The 6439-nt window shown below is 46.3% G+C and overlaps 1 long non-coding RNA gene across 1 annotated transcript in view; it reads left to right on the plus strand.

Annotated features, from left to right (window-relative positions):
- LOC109311179 overlaps positions 1–5975 on the plus strand; it is an 11996-nt gene extending 6021 nt beyond the window's left edge. Inside the window, exon 3 of the long non-coding RNA XR_002101440.1 lies at positions 5964–5975. This is a non-coding gene — a long non-coding RNA (uncharacterized LOC109311179). The remainder of the gene's footprint in view (positions 1–5963) is intronic.
- Positions 5976–6439: the final 464 nt, after the last annotated feature.

The following is a 6439-nucleotide window of genomic DNA, read 5'->3' on the forward strand; positions in this document are numbered from 1 at the left end:
CCTGGATGTGATCCCTGCCTGCCGGTGTATTCACTTTACCCCATAGCTTGGTATCATCAGTGAACTTGAACAGGGTGCACTCCACACCCTCGTCCAGGTCGCTAATGAAGATGTTGAACAGCACCAGCCCAAGGACCGAGCCCTGGGGGACTCCACTGCCCACATGCTCACAGGTCGACATCGACCCATCCACCACCACCCTCTGGGTGTGGCCCTGGAGCCAGTTTGCCACCCATGTGACTGTGCATTCGTCAATGCCATAGTCCCTCAGCTTGCCCACCAGAATTGGGTGGGACACTGTGTCAAAGACCTTCTGGAAGTCCAAGAAGATGACATTGACTTCCTCCTTCCCATCTAAGCTGTTTGTTACCTGGTCATAGAAAGAGACCAGGTTAGTCAGGCAGGATTGGCCTTGCATGAACCCATGCTGGTTACCCCTCAACATCACTTTTCCTGCAGGGCTCTCACAAATGTGGCCCTTGATACTTTTTTCAAAGACCTTCCCCAGGATAGAAGTGAGGCTGACTGGCCTGTAGTTGCCAGGCTTTTTCTTCCTCCCCTTCTTGAAAATAGGGTCCACATTGGCCCTTTTCCAGTCTTCAGGGACTTGGCCTGAGCACCACGAGTTCTCAAACAGCCTTGCCAGTGGCTCCGCAATGACACCAGCCAACACCAGGTCATCTGGACCCACCCACTTGGACACATCTAAGCCCTCCAGGTAATCCTTAACTAGGTCTGAACTAACAGTCGGGGGACTCCTTCCTAGGCCTCTCTACGCTATCACCCAAGAACACCCCATTGTCAGCAGACAGGAACATGGAGGCAAAGAACTTGTTGAAGAGTTCTGCCTTCTCTCGCGCGTCCATCACCAACTGCCCCGCCCTGCCTCGTAGGGATCCAATGTTACCCCGAGACTTCTTCTTGCTACCTATATACTTGAAAAAGGACTTTTTGTTATCCTTAATGCCAGACGCTAATCTAAGCTCCAGTGCTGCTTTAGACTTCCTTACCAAATCCCTACAAGCTCGGGTCAGGGAGGTGTACTCCTCCTTTGTCCCTGCCCCCTGCTTCCACTGCCAGTACGCTTTTTTCTTTGCCCTCAGGCCAGCCTGGATATCCGCGCTCAGCCATGAGGGTTTCTTGGACTCTTCTCCTGCCTTCCTGCACAGAGAAATTGCGTTGTGCTGCGCCCCAAGGATAGCCTCCTTGAGGAAGGACTACCTTTCCTGGACTGCCATACTAGCTACCCCCTGGGCTCTGAGTGCCTCCCTGACTACTGCCCTGAGCACATCGAAGTTGGCTTTTCTAAAGTCAAGCATTTGCGCTGTGCTAGTTACCCTCCCCAACTTTCTCTGAATAGCAAACTGGATCACTTCATGATCACTGTCCCCTAGCCTCCCTTGTACTAGCACCTCCCTCACCAGGTCGTCCCCAGAGGCTAACACCAAATCCAGTATGGCATTTTCTCTAGTGGGGATGTGTACCTCCTGCATGAGGTGTAGGTCCTGTACGGACGTCAGGAACCTTCGTGAGTGGCTAGACCTGGCCAACTGCTTCTCCCAGTTGATGTCAGGGTAATTCATATCACCCATGACCACAACATCCTTTGCACACATGGCTTCCCCAAGCTGCCTGGAGAATTCCAGATCCAGCTCTTCCTTCTGATGTGGTGGCCTGTAGTAAACCCCTGCCACCAGATCCCTCTCCCCCCGGCCTCCTTGAAGTTTGACCCACAGGGTCTCAGTTAAGCCTTCCTGTGGTCCCATTTGGAAGGTAGAACTGGTATACTGCTCCCTAACATAGAGCACAACCCCCTCACCTTTTTTCCCCTTTTTATGTCTTCTAAACAACTTATAGCCCTCTATGTCTACTGTATAGTCAAAAGTTTCATCCCACCATGTCTCCACTAGGCCAACCAGGTCGATTTTACTACTTGCAAGCAGGAGAGCAAGCTCCTCCTGCTTGTTCCCCATGCTTCTTGCATTAGTGAAGAGACACCTTAATTCCCCCGAGGGAGCCCTGGGCACCCCCCCTTCCTGAGAGACAACTGGTCCCTTGGTATATACCTGAGCTCTTTCCTGGGCAGGTCCTACACCTAGTTGAGTTTGGAGGTATGTTTCCAAAGGAAGGAAATTCGATACAGTGAATCTTTTAATTTTTTTTTTGCAAGTCTTTCAAATAAAATACAAATAGCAACTTCCTACAGCCATAGCCTGTGATGCCGCACAATGCTGTTCTGTTCGTGTGAGCTCTACTGTGTTTGGATCATTGCTAGAACCCTTGCTATGAGTGAAAATGGCATTATTCTTAGATGCTGTATTGCTGCTAGCAAACTCTAATCCTGGTCTCTTAGGAGGTGGACAGATGTCATGCTTAGGATATTCTAATTGCATGTTAAAACTCATGAGGACTTTTACATATGTTCCAGGAATGGAGCAGGTGGCGCTTTTACTGGTGCACTCTGCAGTATTTTGTGAAGCAGTGTCCCAGCACTTGGAAATGGTGTGGGAGTGCTTGTACTAAAGCCCGTTCAATGAGCTTTAGCTCAAGCTCCCCCACTGTCATTTTTAAGGGTGGGGATGCTGATACATGAGACGCAGGAGGCTGTGGGAGCATGGTAATTACCACAGGCTCATTACCAGCAGACTTGATTAATTGATTAATCAAGTCTCTTCCAATGTGCTGTAATTGCAGCATATCAGAGCAGCCACCACACTTGTGTTCAGGCACCCAAGATGTACATATCACTTAAGACAGGTTTAAACGTCCTGAAATGTTTCAAAAGCACCCTGGGAAAATCAAGTACTGTTTTGAGCTGCTCTTTCATGAACTGGCTCAGTGTTATGTAGAGACAGAGCATTCTGTGAGTAGTGTCTGGTCAGTCCTTCAGGCATCCCAAACTGCACCACTCTTCACCTCCCACCCCCAAACACATGCAGGGCAAGGGGCTACTCTGGAATGAAGCCTGGACTGTACTGAGACCATAGTCTGCAGGGTGGGGGTAGTGAAAAGGCTCTGGTTTCACTTCCCTGCTAGGGACCCTGGGTGGGAATCCCAGGCTCATTTGGGACAGGGGGTGGACTTGTTTCACATTCTGCTTCCTCACTTGACATCTGTGAAATGTAGTCATAGTGTTTTTGACATGGAACAAAGCTCTTACGGAGGTAGTGACTAAAGCAGTTTTGAAGGAAAAAGAAGACAGATTGGGACAGAGAGACTTGGAAGTTGGCAATGTAACAACCTGTGAGAATTTCAAATGAGAGGAAATACACAAGAAGGAGGTAAGAAGAATTGTTCAGACACCTTAAAGCTCTACACAAGCTCAGGAGGAGGAGGCTGTGGGTTGTGACACATTTATTTTCTCAGAGCCTTTATTGCAGCCCTCCCAGTATTTGATTCCCCAGGGACCTGCTCCTTATGTCAGCCATTTTCCCTGGTGACCACTTAATTTTCATGATGAAATACATAATTAAATCTATTGATGCTCCCTTCCTGCCATCGTCTTGGGGAAGCTGGGTCAGCGTGACGTAAGTTCTGCTGTGAAACACGGAGTTTCCTTGGCCTGACTACAAGGGAAGCTTCAAAATATATCGGTCTCCTTTTTTGTTTGTGGGGTTTGAAATATGGTGTATGCTTTGGCTGTGTGACTGGGCACAAATCCAAGTTGAAGCCTCACATGAATTATAGCAAGAGGGAGGGAGTTTGACATGCTATAACTATTTAGGGACGGCAGTTGCTTCCTGCTTTTCCACTGCAGACTCTAGAAGCCACAGGAATTATGTTTATTTCTAGAGCAGGATATCCACTGGGTTAGGAAGAGGAAATCTTTCACATACTCTAAATTGTGGACTGTCTTTTGTGCTGTCACTTGAGGATCTGATCAATGGTGACTAACCCCTGTATACTGTTGTCAGTGTATCATGGTTCCCACCCTCTCTGTTTTCAAGTATATGAAGCAAGATCTGCACAGTCACTGGACAGATCACTCCTCCATAACCTTTTTTTTGCTTTTGTAAAAAATAAATTAATAATAATAATAAAAAAAAAAGAAAAAGAGAAAAAAACAAGCAAAAAATGGTAAAGCCTATTTTCATTCTGTATATTCGGTTCTCAGTATGGTACATTAGGCCAAAGATCTGAATACAACTAGGAAGGAATGAAGACAAGGAAGACTTGACTCATTTAGCAAACAGGCTTTGGGTGACTGAATTTTAGAACCCAGCTTACAATTTATTTCTCGAGTCTGTCATCTGGGAGAGTTAAGGGTCTTAGACAAACTGTTCAAAGCCACTGGGAGAACTGTACATGGGACCTGGTGAGACTTGAAAAGTTAAGGTCAGAGATTAGATTTGTGACGTAAAGATTCTGAATGTACTACTCCTCTTCCTGTCACATCTGTTCAACCTGTTATGCAACAGTATACAAGTAGCCAAGCAAATTTCATTTATTCATTAAATCCCAAGCAGCTGGCTCCTATGGTGTTTCATCCTATCCCCTCTTCTGCCACTTTGCTCAGTGTTCCCCTGGTTTCCAACTGGAACATCAGCAGTTTGTAGTTTTTCTCTCATTTATTTAAATACTTACCTGGCATGACCAAAGTTTAGGGTTCTGTGAGTTTCCATCAATTGCTACAGGAGGAAAAGAATCAGTAGTAAAACATATGAAAAACTATGCTCCAGACAGTGGTTTGGGTTTGGACAGTCCTGGAAAGTGAGAACTAAATTTCAGCCATCTTACCAGCAGGGATCTGGGTTTTTTATTTGCAGCAGAAAAACACTGATTTTTATCCTTTAGTAGAGAAAAATGTGGATTTTCCCCTTTAAAGGAGAAAAATGTAGAATTTCAGCCTACAAGGGGCTTTTTGGGGTTGGGAGAAGCAGGATGCAGAGGGCGTCACGTGCATATGCGCATGCACACATGCATGTGGCATCCAGGCAGTGGTGGAGAGCAGCTCTCTCAGTTCTGCCTAGTAAGTCTAGTCGGGGCAGGGCAGAAGGGGGCACAGGCAATGTAAGGGGAGGGATATGCCCCCCAAGATTTGTGCCCACAATGGGGCACAGGGTTGCAGCTGAACCAGAGTAAGGAGCATCAGCAGGGTTGTGGCTTGGGAATGAAGGCCAGCAGCAGGGGCAGGGCACCGGGATATCAGGGCTTCTCAGTGCCACAAAGCATTATTTATATCAATAAAACATTGTGTTCAACTGATACCTATATATATTGTGGCATTTCACGGAAAAAACATGGATTTGGGGGTTTTAATGGGAGAATTTGGGATTTTCAAACAGACAAAAACAGGATCCCTGCTTATGAGTAAAGTTTCTGCCTATGTAATTTAGGATTTTGCATGCTGTGCCTATATCATCCCTCTTTAATTGCTTCAGCATTAGGACTTGGTGTTCCATGTCCTTTTGGGTGTTTATAGACATGCTCTGGGAATGGGGAAGGAAGGGGGCACTTTAATTAGAGCAGCTCCGAGAGTTGGTCTTATTTAAGTGCCCAGAGTGTCATGGTATCAGTCTCCCTGCATTTAAAAATGGTGGCAGGACACTTTAACGAGAGCTCGACAAATGAGTTGGAATCTGTTGGAGTGCGGTAGTTACTGTGCTCCAGCAGACTCGATTAATCGTGTCTGCTTTGGCACAGTGTAATTACAGCGCATTGGAGCAGCCTCTCTGCATATCTATAGAAGCCCTTTGTGTTTGGGATGTGGTGATGTAGCTATTTTGATTGCCTAATTAATCAGGAGTGGTGGTGGTTTGTTTGCCACATTTCCATCTTTCACAGACAGACTGGTGAAGGACAAACTGTTCTGATGAAAGATGCGTATTTTGCGTAAATTACTGCCTGTGAACAACAGAAGTCTTCCCTGGGATATTCCACCATCTGAAGCTGTTAATTAACACTGTATTGCTGCAATGACTACCCTACTTCCTGGAAGCGGATAATGATCTTTATTCATGTAGACAATTGGAAGAATTCCTGCTAACAATTAATGCTGCCACTGCTCCAACCCCCATCAAATTTCTGAACCTGTGGAGAGCTCTTTTCCTCGAATATAATGTAGGCTCCAGTTTTCGCCAGCTGTTTTCTTGAGGGAAAGGTGTGGGTTATGTGGGAAGATATGGTAAAAATCATTCTACTGGTGGTTCTTAGTGGCTTCACTCACCAAGCTGCTGTGCTCCTCCATAGATGCTGGAGTGGGGTGGTGGCTAAGTAGCTGAGGATCATCGGGATGTTAAATGGAGGCAAATCCCACTTATTGGCCACCTTCTTTTTGCTGGCTGCCTCTTGGATTCTGAACCACCTCTTACGCAGTCTCATGTATCAAAAGCCCAAAGCAGCAATACCTATACTTTCCCTTGAGGCCGCTACAGTGCAGGTGTGTTGCCAATACAAAATGTTACACATGCTAAAAAAGGAAACTTGGGTAGAGAATTGA

Source organism: Crocodylus porosus, unplaced genomic scaffold (genome assembly GCF_001723895.1).
Source record: "Crocodylus porosus isolate Cpor-Errol unplaced genomic scaffold, CroPor_comp1, whole genome shotgun sequence".
Taxonomy (NCBI): domain Eukaryota; kingdom Metazoa; phylum Chordata; order Crocodylia; family Crocodylidae; genus Crocodylus; species Crocodylus porosus.